Source organism: Chiloscyllium plagiosum, unplaced genomic scaffold (genome assembly GCF_037043375.1).
Source record: "Chiloscyllium plagiosum isolate Xiang-an unplaced genomic scaffold, Cpla_swu_hap1 HiC_scaffold_2, whole genome shotgun sequence".
In the NCBI taxonomy this organism is placed as follows: Eukaryota; Metazoa; Chordata; class Chondrichthyes; order Orectolobiformes; family Hemiscylliidae; genus Chiloscyllium; species Chiloscyllium plagiosum.
Genome location: NW_028270140.1, coordinates 33,646,816 through 33,667,212, shown reverse-complemented (window position 1 = coordinate 33,667,212; position 20,397 = coordinate 33,646,816). Strand labels below are relative to the sequence as shown.

Genomic DNA, 20,397 nt, shown 5'->3' with positions numbered 1-20,397 from the left:
CACTTCAAAAGACAGAGCAACAAATGACCCATATTTCAAAGTTTTAAACCATATTCTGAGATTCGGTGGTAGATTCTACCTTTCAATTTATCAAGCTTTGTCTAATTTGCTTACCCTAGGATGAACAAATTGGCACAAGGGTCTTAGCCTTCACATTGGGCTAGTCTGAGGAGTTTTGACAAGTTTATTGTTGAGGGTGGTGATAGCTTAGAGACAGAAATAATGATTTCTAATTTCAATGATTCTTTGTGCTGTGCGTGTGTATCGATTCCAGGAAATGCTGTGCTATGCTGGCAAGTCCTAACTTGATTTGACATGATGGGTGATGTAATGACAAGTTGACACATGGTGCAGGAAGCAGCCATTTGTCAAGTGGTATGATGTGATCACTGAAGTGGGATGGGCCAAATTCCCCCTGCTCAGTAGGAAAAATGCAGCAGCTAATTTTTTTTGGTAATGTAACAACTCACCCTTTCCTTATTAGGATTCAGGATGCATGATCCACCTCTGTGGTTTCACAAAGACCCCATATCTCATTTGTTGTCCCCCTCGTGTCCAGATTTTCCTATGTAGTCTTCCCACTTGGGAAAGGAGTCTTGATTCAATGTGGATTTCCCTCAGAAGGAGTGGATCTCATGGAATTGGATTTAAAAAGTGGCTAAATTTCATTGCTGTCCAGATCCTAATCTCTTGAATTCCGTCTGTAAAATGGCTTTAAGATGCACCCTACAATTTTACCTAAATTTTGATCACCTGCCCTAATCTGTGACTCAATCTCGCATGTTATTTGACATGCTGAACCTTTTACAGGTACACAATCCTTTATCCAAAATCCTTGAATGCCAGTTTTTGTTTTGGATTTCGGAAATTTTTGGATTTTGGAATAAATGACATTTTCACAGTGAAATTAAAAAAAAATCTTGCTGAACAGCAGACCCACATGTGAATAGTACGAGTGTTGAGAAACAGTTGGCACCTGCCAGTGCTGGGCCACGCTGCCATGTCACATCTGAGTGGGTGCGGAGTTGGGTTACCTGTTTGCACACCAAACAATCTTGTTTTGCAAAAAAAAACTTCACGACCAAGCTTTGGATTTCAGAGCTTTTCGGATTTCAGATAAAGGATTGTGTACCCATACTACATTAGTGGCCCGATGAAAATGCAAACTTATAAATGTAGAGATTTTGGGCTTGACCTCAGCCAGTGGAATGAACACTGTCCTATTACTCCTCTTGCCCCGCCCTCCATTGTTGCATTGTGATGGGATAATGCTTTTAAGTAGACACTTATTGTCCACTTAAGGTTGTCAGTATACCCAATGGTGTGCAGGCTGCCTGACAACTCAGACCCACCCCCACCCCCAATGTCGTCTTGTTCCTGTCCACTGTCTGCAGTAACATGAGTTGATAGGCTACCTATTGTATTCCATGTGGGGGTGGGGGGGCGGTCATTTCATAAAAAGTCAGCCAAATGTACAAAAAAGCCTCACAATTTCAGTCTGTCTGGCCTAGTTCTTTTTGTCAGGTGACGACAGCCTGTTTTGTTCTGGATTCCACCAGCAGAAGCAGTTTCACCATATATACTTTTATCACGTTGATAATGGCGGGGGGGCTAGTTTAGTTGATTTGTAAGGCAGAGTAAAGCCAACTGTGTGGTTTCAATTCCTGCACTGACTGAGGTTATGACGACGGACCCTCCTACTTAGTCTGTCTCCTCACCCGAGGCGTGGTAACCCTCAGGTTAAAGCGCCATCAGTCATCTCTCTCTAATGAGAGAGAAGCCCGATGCTCTGGAAAGTCTATGGTGTCTTAACCATTACATTCTGATAAATCTGTCTTGTCAACTCTCCAAGGCTCATGTTCTGAGCTGCTGGTTACAGAATGGTGACCTGTCCATTACCCATGGCTATAAAATCTAGGCAACTAGATATTTTTTTTGAGGTAGGTATTCTCCACTGCCAGTTAGCTCACTGTGTAGATTTCCCCATGAACAAGGTCACCTTACCACAGGAGACCTCCGCATGTCTGAGACATTGCCTTTAGGAATGGACAGGTGTGGTATGGCACAGTTCACATTCTTTTAGTGAAATGGTAAGAGGGCAAATTTAAAATACACTGAATTACCCTCACCCCGACTGAAAAAGCAAAGTAGGCACAGTCTGGCAATGGTCCAAATTGATTGAACTTGTCGAACCAAAAGATTACTATTTAAGCAAAAAAAAGGCTGTGTTGCTCACTGTTCAGTGTACTCGGTTGTCATAGTTACAAGTATCGAATGCAGACTGAGGATGAAACAGTTATCGGTGATCTGTGATCTGGAATGACAAGCGGTTCCCATCTGGCCAACTTCAGCCTGCTTGGTCCAACTTGAAGCTGGCAACTTTTTTAGTTTTACTTTCAACATGTGTCAAATTATCACTCTGCGATCAGAGGTATTCGAAAATTCTTCAGCTGATTTTGTCGAAGGGGGTGCCTGCAGCATTCCTTTCCTCAACTTGCTATTGAGACACTGTTTCGTAACTTTTGTTGTGAATAGTTTGGCTCTATCTAAAATTTAATATGGAGTTTGATAAGACAATTGCAACAGGGATAATCACCCTGGAGAACCAGAATTGTTTTTTATTTCAAAAGTATATTTAAACTTAAAAATATTTTTTGTGTATAAATGCATAGTCACAAACACAAACACATTCTGTACAAATGTGTCTCAAGGAAACCAACAAACATTGCAGTTTGACTCTATTCAAACAAATCAAAGGCATCTCTTACATGTACAAGACTATATTAACATGCGTTTGAAACACTAGAAGGGTCTGATAACTGAATGGACCCCCATTAACTTCAGCAGGAAGATCTCAGACAGTGGTCTTTCCCCAGTGTGCTTTGGCAGCAACAGCTGCCCCAAGCTGTAGTGCGTCTCTCAGCACATAGTCCTGGACCTTGGATTGTGCCGATCTACAACACTGGGTCGAGGTCAACTCCTTGTTCTGGAAGATGTTGTAAACCACATCCTCTGAAAGTTTGTTTCATAAGTTCTGGCAAAACCTGTTGCCCTTTATTTCAGATTCTTGTTCCCTTTTACTCATAGTGACTAATTTCTGTGAATTACAAAATGGAAGCCAATTATTTTCTTTTCTTCTTGACCATCCCATGTATTCTGAAGTAAGTTGAAATACATTTATAGGATAAGGAACAGTTACATTAATGTTCCGCAATGACTTTAAAACAATAATAAAGAGTTGCCTTTACGTTTCACAACCACTGGACACACAAAGCTAACAAAGTACTTTTATAAGTGTAGTCACTATTATGCGTCAGCTAGTCACACAGAGCAAGCTCCCACAGCAATGACCAGATCAGTATGTTCCACTAATATTGTTTGAGCATTGGCTGGGTCGTTGGTGAAAGCACCACCTTCTCTTTGAATTAGTGGCCATGGGAACTTGTACAACCACTTAGGCAGTCTGGTAGGATCTCTGAATTGACATTTCATCAGAAATACGTTGCTTCTCAATGTGGCATACCTTCAGTACTGGCACTGGACTGACTGCCTCAATGTTTATACTCTAGTCTAAGAGTAGAATGCCAAGGGGAAAAATGCTACTATCTCAACATCGGCTGATACTTTGATATAAGATGACCTGCGAGGGAGAAAGGAGTATTTTGCATTTAACACATTGTTATATCAAGTGGAAAAGAAAGCCTTGCAACTCCATGGCATCTTTCACCACCTGAGGGCATCGCAAAGCTCTTTACAGTCAATGATGTACTCTAGAGATGCAGTTCGCTATTGTAATGTGGGAGATGTAGCAGCCAGTTAATGCATGATATTCCACAAACAGCAATGTGATAATACTGGATAACTTAGGGGTTTCTTTTTCCAAGTGTAAGTTGAAGAATAAAGATCAGTCAGCATGACATGAAAAACTCTGCTGTTCTTCTTTTGTAAGTGTACCATGAAAATGCATGTCCACTAAAGAAGATGGCCTTGGTTTTGCAGCTCAGCTGAAAGATGACCCCTGTAGCAGTGCAGGCATTCCCTCAGTACTGGTACCGGGAATGTCAACATCCACGGTGTTTTCGTGCTTCTGAGTGGGTCTCAAATTCCAAGACTTCTAGCTTTGTCAAAAGTGCTAGGCAATGCATCATGGTTGTCAGCATTAACTATAATAATACTGATGTGGAATGTTATGGTTGGGAGCTTCTATTCTCTCCAGTGTCTCCAAGAGAAAGTTTGTTTGTTTTTAACTCCCTCACAAACAAAGGTCCTTTCTTAGTTGAACTACAGTTATCATGGAGACAGAGAAAAGAACACTCTCCAGTATAAACTGACACCATCTGCCTCAAATAAATGTAAAGATCCCAGGCATGACAATACTGTGACTTCAAGACCTGTGTTTTGTCCTGGGTTTTGTTTTGAAGAGAGGTTTTAAGGCAGAGGTACTGAGTAGACACTGGAATAAACTGCTTTTGAGGCTTTAGGGTTTGGTTTTAAAGTTGGAACAACAGCAGCAGCCTGGATGGGTGTGGTCAGGCTCCTGCAGAACCCGATCTTTAGTTTAGCTTTCAGCTGTTGCTGTTTGGGGTTTAAAGTGGAAACTGTTCTTTCCCCTTCTCGATTACAGCTAAAAGCTGTGCGTTCTCTTCCTGCTGGTGGAGTTGCATGAGAAATAATCTGTCTTCCGAATTTGCCTTTTGCCAAGGGTGTGTTTATGGGATATTACTATGTTAGAACAGTTAATTATTTATTGAAACTGGGTCTACTATTCTGTTAGGTTTTCCAATAGATTAAGTAATTCAGATTTTTCAGTTCTATCGTTATATTTTAACTATAGTGGATGGATGAAGTGTGTTTTGCTTAAAAGCTGGTAGTTTGACCAGTTGAATTGCATCTGGAATGCAACACCTTACATTTACCTTTTAAAATAAGAAAAAGTTAGGGTTTAGACGACCTTCTAAATATTTTGAGAGGTTTAGTGTGGTCCAAAACTTATGACAACTATTTTAAATAGGGCAAGGGAGCTGTGTTCCTAGCGTTCTGCCCAATAGTTATCCTTCAAATCATTGATCTGTTCATTATCATATTGATGTTCATGGAAGCTTAACATGTATGAACTAGTGCTGCTTTTCTGACTGACTGAGAACATTGACTGCACTTTAATAGAACTTCATTGGCCAAAATCTAGTTGGTATTCTGCACTGGCGGACTTTGCTTCTTTAGTATAGACAAGTGATTTTGATTCCATTGATTGATTGGTTCTTGTGAAGTCTGTTTAATGGTAATTTTTTTTGTATAGCTTCAAGATTGAAGAAATAATATTTGCTTACCCTTTGCTGAAACTGGACCCCTCTTCCTTCAGTATAAATGTGGTGATTAGTCTAGTTTCATGCCCTTTAAAGACACTGAGGTAGGGTTCTGGATTGTAGCTGACGTAAAACAGATTCTTTCTCCCCTGCTTGTGAAGGAACAGAAGAATGCAAATTCCAAATTTACAAGACTGGTAATACGAGAGTTTATAATTATTCATAACTTTCAAATGAACAAGTCCAGTTTCTGCCTGTTCCCACATGACAACACACTTTCATGCATGAGTTGATTTGCTCCAATCCTTGAACATTAAAGTTCATGTTGTGCTTGCCTTACTGACTGGTGCACAGTAATTTAAAACTTTCTTGGGGGTGAGATTGATTGACATCAGGCACCAGAGGCTCTTAGCAAAGCGGCAGATGATTCTGTTCACTGCATAAGATTTTAATTTCCATTGACTCAAGAAAAATGGCCAAGATTTCTAATTTCAAACAGAGTAAGAGCAGTAGCAAGACAAGAAAACCAATTTTCAAAAGGAATCTGAACTAGCATTTGATGAACCTTGAAGGAAAGACACAGCGTTCTTATTCAACAATTGGCATGAACCAATTGCACCCGTCTCACTTGTAGGAATTTTCTGGCCTTAGCTGTCACATAGTTTGGAAGCACTCTTGCCTCTGGGTCACAAAAGTTTTAATTCGAGTCAAAGGTGGCACACGGACTACTGCTCTGTTCGAGGTCCTGTCTCTCAGATGACATGATGTCTCTCAGGTAATCAGGAAGGCTAATTGAATATTGGCCCTTATTTCAAGGGGTTAGACTATGAAATGGGAAAGTCTCCCTGCAACTGTACAAGGTGCTGTTGAGAGCACATTTGGAGTACTGTGAGCAGTTTGGTCTCCTTAATTAAAGAAGGATGTCATTTCTTTGGAGGCAGTTCAGCGAAGTTCATTAGGATGATTTCCAGTATGGAGGGAATGTCTTAGGAGCATAGATTAAACAGGTTGGGACTCTACTCACTGGAATTTCGAAGAATGAGAGGTGATCTGATTGAAACCCACAGGATTCTTAAGGGGCTTGACAGAGTAAATATGGGGAAGATGTTTCCCCTCGTGGTAGAGTCTTGGAGAAGAGGGCATGTTGGATTGAAGAGGTGCCCATTTAGGACTGAGATGAGGAGGAATTTCTTCTGAGGGTTATGAGCCTTTGGAACTTCTTGCCACAGAGGGCTGTAGGGGCAGAGTTCCTGTCTATGTTTCAGGCTGAGATAGATAGGTAAGAGTTCCAGGAAAAGTGGATGTGAGGCGTGTTGGATTAGTCATGATCCTATTGAATGGTGGAGTAGCTTTGAGGGGCTGAATGGCCTACACCTATTTCTTATGGTTTTATGAAATGCTGAACAGAAGTGTAATCTGCCCTGTTGGACAAGTACAAAAAAATTCACAACTGTGAATTTAAAGAAGAGCAAGGGAGTTCACCCTAGTCCTGTTTATTCCTCAGCCAAACATCAATGAAACAGATTATTTATGATTTCATTATCATTCATGGGTGTTGGCTGCTGTATATCCTTTATTACCGCATTGACTACACTTCAGAAGTGCTTCATTAGCGGTAAAGTGCTTCGGGATTCTCTGAGCTACATAAGTAATTTATTTTCTTTTGGAGGCTGTGTTTATATTGTAGCTATGATCCTCCTGTTCATAATCAACAGGATAATTCTCACATTGCTCAATTCTGCACCAGTGTTTCAATTAGAGAGATCTGTTTGTGGGAACTTATCTACAGGAGCAGAGCTCCACTCCAATTAAGCATTTTCCAGTAAGCAAGCAGGAGCATTCTCTCAAAATATTTAAAATAACTTTGCTTTGTGAGTTCCTGCAGTATCTAGAGGTTCAAAAGGCACATAAACTACTGCTTAAACTATGTTCATCATTGCCTGGAAAATGAACTATGCATGGTGGCAAACCAAAACTAGTTTTAAAGTTGCAACACAGCTTGAAATGATACTTCTTCCAATTGCTGTTGATCGGCAGGTTTAACTGTTATTTCGTGAAAGCACAACTATAAACAGTTATGCTGTGTGAAAATCTTTGAATGACCTCTCTCATAAAAGTTTCAAAATGAGACCTGTTGCCCCTCTGTTTGAAGCTGTGAAAGAGTTAGCTCTTGATTGGATTCAACCTTTGCCAACTTAAAGGTGTAACTGGTTAGACCAGCATTGATTATCTATTCCTAGTTTCCCTTGAGAAGGTGTTGGTAAGGCACCTTATTGAACCTCTGCAATCTTTTGGGGTTATTTGGACACCCACAATGCTGTTAGAAAGGAGACTGATTAAGTAATAATGAAGGAACTGTTACAAAATTCCAGGTCAGGATAGTGTGCAGCTTGAGGGGGTCTTTCGGCTAGTGATGCTCCCATGCATCTATTGGCCTCATCCTTCCAGGTGGTAGAGGCCGTGGATTGGGAAGGTGCTGTTGAAGTTGCCCGCAGAGAATCTTGTTAATGATATGCACTGTGCAACCTGGTGAATGGGGTGCTAGCCAAGCGGATATCTTTGTCCTGGATGGTGTTGAACTTCGAGTGTTGCTGGAGCTGCAGTGCATCCAGGTAAATGAAGAATATTCCATCACATTCTTGCCATGTACCATGAAGATGGTGGACAGGCTTTGGGTGACCTGCTGTTGCAGCAGATTATTGTGTGGTGTGGAGTTAGAATATTTCCCAGTTCAGATGTGGCCATTAAGAATGCACCTGGAATGCTATGTCCAATTTTGGTCTCCATATTTCAGGAAAATGTACTTGCAGTGCAACGAAGAAGTACTAGAATAGTCACTGGGATGTGTTGTCCTTTGTTGAGAGACTGAGCAAATTGGGCCTATATTGTTTTGAAGCTTAAAAGAATGGGAGGCAATCTTGTTGAAACAGGCAGAATTCAAATGAGGCTTGATGGGGGAGAGGCCGGAAGCATTTTTCCATTGTTTGGGGAATCTAAAACATGGAGGCACAGTCTCAGAGGAATGGGCCTGTCAACAGCAGAGATGAGGAGAAATGGCCTCATTCAGACGGTTGTGTAATTCTCTGCCCCAGAGGATTGGAGATGTTTCATTGTTAATAAATTCACGGAGGCCATGGATAGATGTTTGGTCTCTCCAGGGAATCGAAGGATATAGGAAGTGGGCAGGAAAGTACAGCTGTCACTCAGGATTAGCCTTGATAATGAAACTCAAAAGGTCTGGCAGCAGCTGTGGAGGGACAAGTAGACTTAACGTTTCAAGTCTGGTGTGACTCTCCTTTGTGTTTAGAAGAAGTCATACAGGACTTAAAATGTTAACTCTGTTTCACTCTCCACAGATGCTGCCAGACCTCCTGAGTTTCTCTCGCATTGTTTTTGTCAGATTTCCTGCATCCCCAGTGTTTTGCTTCTATTTAATTCTCAGTCATATTGAACGATAGAACAGACTGAATTCTCAGAAGGGTCACTGGACCTGAAACATTGACTGATTTCTCTTCATAGATGCAGCCAGACTTGCTGAGCTTTTCCAGCAATTCCTGTTTTTGTTTGTGCAGGAACTTATTTCTTCTGTTCTTTTGCTGACTTGTTGAAAGAACTATTCATTTAGTCTAACTTCTCAGTTCTCTCCCTTTTATATTTTTGCCCTTTTCAAATACATATCTAATCATTTTTTTTGGAAGTTCTTGTTAAATCTGCATCCACAGCACAGCATTCCAGATCACAGCTGAACAATGTGGAAGAATGAATGATGTTTGTTTTTGCAGCCTCTGGTTCTGTGCAGTATCAGAATCAGTGTAGCCAGCCAGTGATGTGTGATGTGTTTCTGGACTAGTGATAAGATATTGCTTCTGGCAGCAAATATGGAGTGCATCACCTACAATTAAGTCATAACTTTTGACAAGATAACTCAGGCTAAGAATTTCTGAAATATTTCTTCTGGGAGGTGAAAATAATACTCGACCTTTTTTTTTGAAAGAAGCAAGTTTTGAACTTACCCAGTGCTTTTCATGACACCGGACATCTCGGTGCTTTACTTTCACATGCAAACTTCTGAAATGCACTCCCTGGTTGCGCAGTCATGAAAACAATGTAATAATGGCCACATAATCTGTCTTTGATATTGGTTGATGGTTTAAAAAATGAGCAGACCTCTGGGAGAGAACTCCTCTGCTTTTCATTGAAATAGTGCCACATAATCTTTCACACCCTTTTGGGGAAGTAAGTGGGGACTTGGTTTAACATCTCAACTGAAAGGAGGCCATTTAACAAGTGAAGCTGTCCCTTAGTACTGCACTGGAGCATTTGATTAAGACTTGGTGCTTGATCAGTGAAGTGGAAGTTGAACATAGTACCTTGCATTTTAAGGACAAGATTGTTGCCAACACAGCCACATTTGGCAACAAAGAGTAGCATTTCGGACCCATCACACAATATAATGTTGGACCAAGAGTAGGCCATTCATGGCTGATCATCTGCCTCCATTCCATTTTCACACACTATCTCCATATTTGTTTAATGTCATATAGTCATGAGCGATGTAGAGCATGGAAACAGATCCATTGGTCCAACTTGTCCATGCTGACCAGATATCCCAACCCAGTCTAGTCTCATCTGCCATGACCTGGCCCATATCCCTCCAAACCCTTCCTATTCATATACCCGTCCAAATGCCTCTTAAATGTTGCAACTGTACTAGCCTCCACCATTTCCTGTGGCAGCTCATTCCATACACGTACCACCCGGTGCATGAAATGTTGCCCCTTTTCTATCTTTCCCCTCTCACCCTAAACTTATGCCCCCTAGTTCTGGACCCCCACCCCAGGGAAAAGACTTTGTCTATTTATCCGATCCATGCTGCTCATGATTTTATAAACCTCTCAGCCTCCAATGCTCCAGGGAAAACAGCCCTAGCCTATTCAACCTCTCCCTATAGCTCAAATCCTCCAACCCTGCCAACATCCTTGTAGATCTTTTCTGAACCCTTTCAAGTTTCACATCTTTCCAATAGGAAGGAGACCAGAATTGCATGCAATATTCCAAATGTGGCCTAACCAATGTCCTGTACAGCTGCAACATGACCTCCCAACTCCTGTACTCAATACTCTGAACAACAACAAACGCCTTCTTCACTATCCTATCTACCTGCAACTCCACTTTCAAGGAGCTATGAACCTGCACTCCAAGGTCCCTTTGTTCAGCAACACTCCCTAGGATCTTACCATTAAGTGTATAAGTCCTGCTAAGATTTGCTTTCCCAAAATGCAGCATGTCGTCATTATGTCAAAATGCAAAATGTCATTAATAACTAGAATCTCTATCTCTGTCTTGAATTTATTCAATTACTGAATTTTCAGAGCTCTCTATGGTTGGTACAGAATTCCAAATTCACCAGCCTCTGAATGATGAAGCTCTTGTTTTGCTCAATCCTAAATAGTTTGCCTTTTTTATTCGGAGACTGTTCCTTGGCCCTAGCTCCCATAGCTAGGGAAAGCATCCTTTCTGCATCTACTCTGTCTATTTCTTTAAGTATTGTGTAAGTTTCTGTAAAGTCACCTTTTATTCCTCTCCAGGGAATATGGGAACGGTCTCCTCAAGCTTTCTTTATTAGACAGTGCGGCCACCAGAATTCAAACTGGTGACCTGCCATGGCAATTATATCCTTCCTTAGGCAAGGGGAAGCAGAACTGATATGACCTCCAAGTGCTGCCTCAAAGTGTGTTCTATATAATTGAAGCAAGACTTCTTTGTTCTGATAATCAAATCTTCTGTGATAAAGGATTAATAACATTTGTCTTTCAAACTGTTTGATGCACCTATAGACTAGATCATGGTGACTTATGAACAAGGACATCCAGGTCCCTTTCAACATAACGCATTCTAAACTCTCTCCCTTGAAGAAATACTCTGCACTTTCATTCCTCCTATCAAAGTGAATAATGCCACACTTAGGCCATGCTCCTGCTCACTCAGTCAGTGTGTCCAAATTTCCCCAAAACCTCTTTGCATCCTCCTCACAGTTCACAATCTCCCAAAGATTTGCATGATCAACAAACTTGGAAGTTATATAATTGACTCCCATCTGCCAATTCAATTCATTGATACCTGCTGGACCCAAGCACTAACCCTTGGGGTTTCCCACTGGTTATAGCCTGACAACCTGGCTACTTTCTGCCTGTTGATCATTCCTCAATCCATGCTAGTAATTTGTCAGCCCCATGCATTTTGTTTTCTGATTTCTTGTATTGGAATTTATTAAAAGCCTTGTGAAAGTCCATTAACTCTCCCTCTTATTGACTCTGCTAATAACGTCCCCAGGAAAAAAAAACTCAGGTTTGTCAAACCTGATTTTCTCTTTCAAAAATCCATGTTAACATTCCTCAACTAGACAATTACTTTCTAAATATCCAGTAATTCTATCCAATGTAATAGAGTCTAGTATTTTGCCTCCTGGTAAGGTCCTGGGGTATGTTGCTGAACAAATATGCCTGGAGTGCAGGTTCATAGTTCCTTGAAGGTGGAGTCACAGGTAGATAGGATAGTGAAGAAGGCATTTGGTATGCCTGCCTTTGTTGGTCAGTGCATTGAGAATAAGAGTTGGGAGGTCATGTTGCAGCTGTACAGGACATTGGTTTGGCCATTTTTAGAATACAGCATGCAATTCTGGCCTCCCTACTTTAGGAAGGATATTGTGAAACTTCAAAGGGTTCAAAAAAGATTTACAAGGATGTTGCCAAGGTTGGAGGGTTTGAGCTACAGGAAGAGGCTGAATAGGCTGGGGCTATTTTCCCTGGAGCGTCAGAGGCTGAGGGGTGACCATATAGGAGGCTTATAAAATCATGAGGAACATGGATAGGATAAATTTGACAAGGTCTTTTCCCTGGGATGGGGGAGTCCAGAACTAGAGAGCATTGGTTTAAGGTGAGAGGAAAGAGATTTAAAAGGGACCCAAGGGACAATTTTTTTCACTGATGATGGTGCGTGTGTGGAATAAGCTGCCAAAGGATGTAGTGGAAGCTGGTACAATGGCAACATTTTTAGATTAGATTAGATTCCCTAGAGTGTGGAAGCAGGCCCTTTAGCCCAAACTCTCCACACTGACCCTCCGAAGAGTAACCCACCCAGACTCATTTCCCTACTTTTCCCCCTGACTAATGCACCTAACACAATTTAGCATGGTCAATTCACCTGACTTGCCCATCTTTCAGAATGTGGGAGGAAACTGGAACACCCAGAGAAAACCCATGCAGACACGGGTAAAATGTGCAAACTCCATACAGACAGTTGCCCAAGGCCGGAATTGAACCTGGGTCCTTGGCGCTGAGAGGCAGCAGTGCTAACCACTGAGCCACCTTTTTAAAAGGCATCTGGCTAGGTATATGAAAAGGAAGGCTTTAGAGGGATATGGACCAAGTGCTAGCAAATGGGACTAAGATTAGGTTAGGATACCTGGTCAGCATGGATGAGTTGGACTGAAGACTTTCTGTGCTGCACATCCCTATGACTCTGTGACTATGATTAGTCATTGATATCAGGATGATGTCAGGAAAACAGGTCTGTGTGCAAGCTTCTTCAAGAATTCAAATAGAACATCAGTGAAAAGGCAGCATGACATTACTTCACTTTCTTCCGTTTTGGTGTTGCTTAAAAACTTACCTTCTCAACCAGTCTTTGGTCACCTGTCCTAATATCTCCTTTTGTACTTGTCAGAATTGGTTTGATAACTGCTCCTGCAAAGCACCTTGGATCTTTATACTGTATTAAAGATGCTTTATAAATGCTAGTTGATGTTGTTAAAAGTTGAGCTCTGTACCATTCCATTGTTGAGTATTCATGAGGTAGCCTCAAGACAGATCAAAGGCAGAAATGGAAATAGCGAGGGGAGATTTAAAGTAATCAAAAAGAGTGAAAGGAGTTAGAGACTGGGGAGAATGATTCAAAAATAGAGCTGTTAAGAACTTTTATGATGAAGACAATCAGAGTAGATCAGGAAAAACATTTGCCATTGGTAAAAGAGAACATAGAGAATTCTGATTTGAGGGGAGTGGCAAATGAGCCAAAGGCAACTTGAGGAAAATCAACAAATGGAATCTGGAATGTGACTGAGTGTATGCCACCCTTCAACCCTGGCAACATCCTTGTTAATCTTTTTTGAACCCTTTCAAGTTTCACAACACTCTTCCTTATAGCAGGGACCACAGAATTGCATGCAGTATTCCAAAAGTGGCCGAACCAATATCCTGTACAGCTGCAAAAGTGAACTGGATGATCATAGAAAGTGAAAGGAATTTTTGGGCAATGGAGAGAGGGAAGAAGTGTAGCACCAGTTGAGCTATTCTTTGAAGAGAGCTGGCATGGACACAACAGGCTGAATGGCCTCCTCACATGCAGTAACCATTCTATAGTTCTATTCGGTAATACTTAAATTGATGAACATTTTTCTCCAAATAAATCCTCTGTCGTCATATTGAGTCCACATGGATCAAGGGGAGTCTGACCTGTCCTGAGTTGGTGAGATTCTGCTGGATACCGCAGGTGTGAATCCACTTAATCCCAAAGGAATAGGACCATGGATTGGCAAAGTTATCCAAGGTCCCAGCTTTTAGTGATCTCTTCAGAAAACAAATGTTGTATAAGTCTGGAATTGGGCTAAGTCCAATGCTGTTCATGGGTATTTAGCTGTGACTTCGTGGTTGACACAATTACCTCAGAGTTAGATATCCCAACCCAATCTAGTCCCACCTGCCAGCACCCGGCCCATACCCCTCCAAACCCTTCCTAATCATAAACCCATCCAAATGCCTCTTAAATGTTACAATTGTACCAGCCTCCACCACATCCTCTGGCAGCTCATTCCATACAAGTAGCGCTCTGTGTGAAAAAGTTGCCTCTTAGGTCTCTTTTATATCTTTCCCCTTTCACCCTAAACCTATGCCCTCTAGTTCTGAACTCCCCGACCCCAGGGAAAAGACTTTGTCTATTTACCCTATCCATGCCCCTCAATTTTGTAAACCTTTATATGGTCACCCCTCAGCCTCTGACACTCCAGGGAAAACAGCCCCAGCCTGTTCAGCCTCTCCCTGTAGCTCAGATCCTCCAATCCTGGCAACATCCTTGTAAATCTTTTCTGAACCCTTTCAAGTTTCACAATATCTTTCTGATAGGAAGGAGACCAGAATTGCATGCAATATTCCAACAGTGGCCTAACCAATGTCCTCTACAGCTGCAACATGACCTCCCAACTCCTGTCCTCAATACTCTGACCACTAAAGGAAAGCATCCCAAACGCCGCCTTCACTATCCTATCTATCTGCGACTCCACTTTCAAGGAGCTATGAACCTGCACTCCAAGGTCTCTTTGTTCAGCAACACTCCCTAGGACCTTACCATTAAGTGTATAAATCCTGCTAAGATTTGCTTTCCCAAAATGCAGCACCTCGCATTTATCTGAATTAAACTTCATTTGCCACTTCTCAGTCCATTGGCCCATCTGGTCAAGATCCTGTTGTAATCTGAGGTAACCCTCTTCGCTGTCCACTACACCTCCAATTTTGGTGTCATCTGTAAACTTAATAACTGTACCTCTTATGCTCGCATCCAAATCATTTATGTAAATGACAAAAAGTATAGGACCCAGCACCAATCCTTGTGGCACTCCACTGGTCACAGGCCTCCAGTCTGAAAAACAACCCTCCACCACCACTCTCTGTCTTCTACCTTTGAGCCAGTTCTGTATCTAATTGGCTAGTTCTCCCTGTATTCCATGAGATCTAACCTTGCGAATCAGTCTCCCATGGGGAACCTTGTCAAACGCTTTACTGAAGTCCATATAGATCACATCTACCACTCTGCCCTCATCAATCCTCTTTGTTACTTCCTCAAAAAAACTCAATCAAGTTTGTGAGACATGATTTCCCATGCACAAAACCATGTTGACTATTCCTAATCAGTCCTTGCCTTTCCAAATACATGTACATCCTGTCCCTCAGGATTCCATCCAAAAACTTGCCCACCACTGACATCAGGCACACTGGTCTATAGTTCCCTGGCTTGTCCTTACCACCCTTCTTAAACAGTGGCACCACGTTAGCCAACTCTAGTCTTCTGGCACCTCACCTGTGACTATTGATGATACAAATATCTCAGCAAGAGGCCCAGCAATCACTTCTCTAGCTTCCCATAGACTTCTAGGCTACACCCGATCACGTCCTGGGATTTATTCATTTTTATGCGTTTCAAGACATCCAGCACTTCCTCCTCTGTAATATGGACATGTTTCAAGATGTCACCATCTATTTCCCTAGATTCTATATCTTCCATATCCTTTGCCACAGTAAATACTGATGCAAAATACTCATTTAGTATCTCCCCCATTTTCTGCGGTTCCACACAAAGGCCTCCTGATTTCCCTCTTAAATATACTCCTACTTCCTTTACACTCTAAGGATTCAAACTATCTCCCCTGTCTACACCTGACATATGCTTCCTTTTTTATCTTAACCAAACCCTCAATTTCTTTAGTCATCCAGCACTCCCTATACCTACCAGCCTTCCCTTTCACCCTGACAGGAATATACTTTTTCTGGATTCTCATTCTCATTTCTGAAGGCTTCCCATTTTCCAGCCGTACCTTTTACGTGCGAATATCTGCCCCCAGTCAGCTTTTGAAAGTTCTTACCTAATACCGTCAAAATTGTCCTTTCTCCAATTTAGAACTTCAATTTTTAGATCTGGTCGATCCTTTTCCATCATTATTTTAAATCCAATAGAATTATGGTCGCTGGCCCCAAAGTGCTTCCCCACTGACACCTCAGTCACCTGCCCTGCCTTATTTCCCAAGAGTAGGTCAAGTTTTGCACCTTCTCTAGTAGGTACGTCCACATACTGAATCAGAAAATTGTCTTGTACACACTTAACAGATTCCTCTCCATCTAAACACTATGGCAGTCTCAGTCTATGTTTGGAAAGTTAAAATCCCCAACCATAATTACCCTATTATTCTTGCAGATAGCTGAGATCTCCTAACAAGTTTGTTTCTCAATTTCCCTCTGACTATTAGGGGGTCTATAATACAATCCCAATAAGATCATCCCTTTCTTATTTCTCAGTTCCACCCAAATAACTTCCCTGGATGTATTTCCGGGAATATCCTCCCTCAGCACAGCTATAATGCTATCCCTTGTCAAAAATGCTACTCCCCCTCCTCTCTTGCCTCCCTTTCTATCCTTCCTGTAGCATTTGTATCCTGGAACATTCAGCTGCCAGTCCTGCCCATCCCTGAGCCATGTTTCTGTAATTGCTATGATATCCCAGTCCCATGTTACTAACCATGCCCTGAGTTCATCTGCCTTCCCTGTTAGGCCCCTTGCATTGAAATAAATGCAGTTGAATTTATTAGTCCTCCCTTGTCCCTGCCTGCCCTGATTGTTTGACTCGCTTCTGTTCTCATCTGTAACCAGTCTCAGATTGATCTCTTTCCTCACTATCTCCCTCGGTCCCAACCCCCAACCCCCAACGTACTAGTTTAAATCCTTCTGAGCAGCTCCAGCAAAACTCCATGCCACTATATCAGTCCCCTTCCAATTTTAGTGCAATCTGTCCTTCTTGTACAGGTCACTCCTACCTGAAAAGGGATTCCAATGATCCAAAAATGTGAATCCTTCCCACATACACCAGCTCCTCAGCCATGCATTCATCTGCTCTATCCTCCTATTCCTGTCCTCATTAGCTCATAGCACCGGGAGTAATCCAGATATTACTACTCTTGAGGACCTCTTTTTTAAATTTCTGCCTAACTCTCTGTAATCTCCCTTCAGAATCTCAACCTCTTCCCTTCCTATGTTGTTGGTTCCAATGTGGATAATGACCTCTTGCTGGCCCCTCTCCTCCGTGACAACATTCTGCACCCTCTGAGACATCTTTGATCCTGGCACCAGGGAAGCAACACACCATTCTGCTTTTTCTCTGCTGGCCACAGAAATGTCTGTCTGTACCTCCGACTAGAGAATCCCCTAACACAATTGATGTCTTGGAACCCGACGTACCCCCCATTGCATTAGAGCCAGTCTCAATACCAGAAACTTGGCTGTTCGTGCTACGTTCCCCTGAGTATTCATCACCCCTTATGTTTTCCAAAGCAGCATACCTGTTTGAAATGGGTATATCCACAAAAGACTCCTGCACTAGCTGTCTACCTCTTACCTTTCCTGGAGTTAACCCATCTATGTGACTGTATCTGAGACTTCCTTCCCTCCTCCCTCCCCCCCCCCCCTCTTCCTGTAACTGCCATCCATCACAGACTGTTGCTGTTGTAAATTCCTCATTGCTTCTAACTGTCTCTCCAACCGATCCATTCGATCTGATAAGATTCGCATTCAACAGCATTTATGGCAGATATAATCCGCAGTAACCCTTAAACTCTCTTTAAACTCCCACATCCGACAAGAAGTACACATCACTGCAAAGGCCATTTTTGCTCCTTCACAATCTACAGAACCAGAAAATAACACTGTCCTATTCCTCTACAAACACTGCCCCAGGTTAAATTAATAGTAATGCCTTATATTTTAAGTTTAATCAAGAGACATATCTCCAAAAACAGTTCCTCCGAGATCATTTGTGAATTTCACTGTTTGATAATTTTCCCAGATGCACTCTGATGTCCAGTGATACAAGAATTCAAACTTCAAAGGCAGTAACTGTGCAGTTATCTCTCCTGCAATGACCTCACCATGTGCTTCCTTTGTCTGTTCTTCTCCCTTTTAAAACTGCTGCTGTTTTGACTTTTTTTTCCCAAAGTTCCAAAACAATGCAATAGCATATGAAACAGTAATTGCTGCTCCTGCAATTCAAGGAAATCACCTCCAGCACCTAAAATACCTCAAAAAAAGGAGCAGCTGTTTCGACCAGAAATGTTTCCCATCCTCCATCTTGGATTACCCAGAATCCTCTCTCTTCCAATGCAGCAGTGTAGGGGAGTGCTGCACTATTGAGGTGAGGTTTCAAATTAAGGTCTTGATTGTCCTCTCAGGGATAATCGCTAACAATCCCAGGGCACTTAAATTGAGGAAGAACATGGAAGTTTTTCCCAGGGACCTGGTCAATATTTATCCCTCAACTCACACAATTTAAAGCATCAGATGGATTAGGTATTCTCACATTGCTATCCTTTTGGTACTTGCTGTGCACATATTGCAGCCATTCTGGGGTGCAGAATTAAACACATTTCAAAAGTACTTCACATCAACATTTAGAGGTGGTAAAAGCAGCTATACAAATGCTCAGGAGATATATGCATCTATGTGAATAACTAAATAGACAAATTAGGCAAACAATAGGTTCTTGTTTTTCCCAACAAAGGAAAATTTGCTTGGTAGTTAAGAGGTAGATTTTGAGCAGGGCCTCTTGCCTCCTGAGTGATGTTCTGCATTTCTGAACAATGTGTCTCTAAGTAGTTCCCAATAAACACAGAGGAGGCCACCTATTCTCACCAGTCCTTCACAAGATCTGAGCTGAGACTCATTACAGTTTTCTGATAAATGAAAAGAATTTGGAAAATGATCTGACAATGGTAATTTGAGATACTCAAGTTTTAAATACTAGCCTGTTGCGCAGGTTTTGATTTAATGCTTGGTTTATTCTACTTTCTCCTGAATGATGGTTTCCATCTGCTATGGAACCAAGTTGAGCAGTTGCACTGTTCGTTAATTCTGTTTGTTTTGAGTGCATGAGGTGACCTTTGAATTATCATATGTAATACAGAAACATCCAGGTAATCTCAAATAAGCATCACTACCTTTGTTCGGCTAGTTAAGAGGAAGTAGGGTTTGGAGGGATATGGGCCGGGTGCTGGCAGGTGGGACTAGATTGGGTTGGGATATCTGGTTGGCATGGACGGGTTGGACCAAAGGGTCTGTTTCCGTGCTGTACATCTTTACGACTCTATATTTGTCCGCTGAGCTTCCCAGCACTTTGGAGTGTGCAGCAATTCCAGTTACCTTGTTACTCGAGTGATAAGTCTTTATTTAGATAAGATATGTTTATTAGTCTAACATTGAAATGATGCATTTACGTTGAATCATAAAATAATAGTTACCATGACAACTAAAACACTGAATAGAAACAATGTCTCTCGATAATTGATGGACTTTAACATATCCTCTTGAAGGGAGTGCGAGAATACATTTGTTTTTACTTTTCCAACCGTCTGGAAGTGCTAATTTGTTTATTTGACCAGACAGTTTCACACCTTGGACTCCTACAACTTTTCCCACCCCTGTTGCCTACCTCCCCTCAGAGCAAGGTCCATTGGAAAGCTTTCAAAGAGAGGTAGTTAAGACTTTATAAAAAGATATTAAGGAATATGGAATTAAGTTAGATCTATGGGAGTTGAGGTGCAGATCAACTGAAAGACGCTGCAGACTTGAAGGGCTGAATGACCACCCTCCTGATCCAGTGTTGCTTTTATGCAAATGGAAAGGGAGAGGAGCAATCTTGGAGTGTGCAGAGTTAACTTTAATATACCTTTATTATCTGTAATCCTACCAGCCAACTGAGAAGCATAGATAAGGTGAATGGCAAAGTTCTTTTCCCTAGGTAGGGGGTGTTCAAAACTAGGGGGCATATTTTTAAGGTGAGAGGAGAAAGATTCAAAAAGGATATGAGGGATAACGTTTTTTATACTGAGTGGCTCATGTATGGAATGAACTGGCAGAGAAAGTGGTGGATGCAATGCATAGTTAGTGTTTAGGACACATTTGGATAAGTTCATGAATAGGAAAGGTTTGAAGGGATTTGGGCCAAGCACAGATAGCTGGGACTAGTTTAGATTGGGAACATGGTTGCCATGGGCTGGTGGGACTGAAAGGACTGTTTCCATGCTTTATGACTCTATGACAGTGTATGCTTCATGTTGCTGTAAATCTGCTGAAAGTAATCCTACTGAGTGCAGTTAAATTTGGAATGAATGTATGAGGGAAATTATACTTTGAAATTCATAAAATCAAAGAAATCAACAGCATCATCTTGATTCTGCAAGATATTTTTGGTTGTTAAGCTGGCTTGACATTGCTTTAATTTC

The 20,397-nt window shown here is 41.7% G+C and overlaps 1 protein-coding gene across 2 annotated transcripts in view; it reads left to right on the top strand.

Moving 5' to 3' along the window:
* LOC122563055 (coronin-2B-like) overlaps positions 1-20,397 on the top strand; it is a 174,003-nt gene that overhangs the window by 62,915 nt on the left and 90,691 nt on the right. The gene's annotated exons all lie outside the window — the stretch shown is intronic.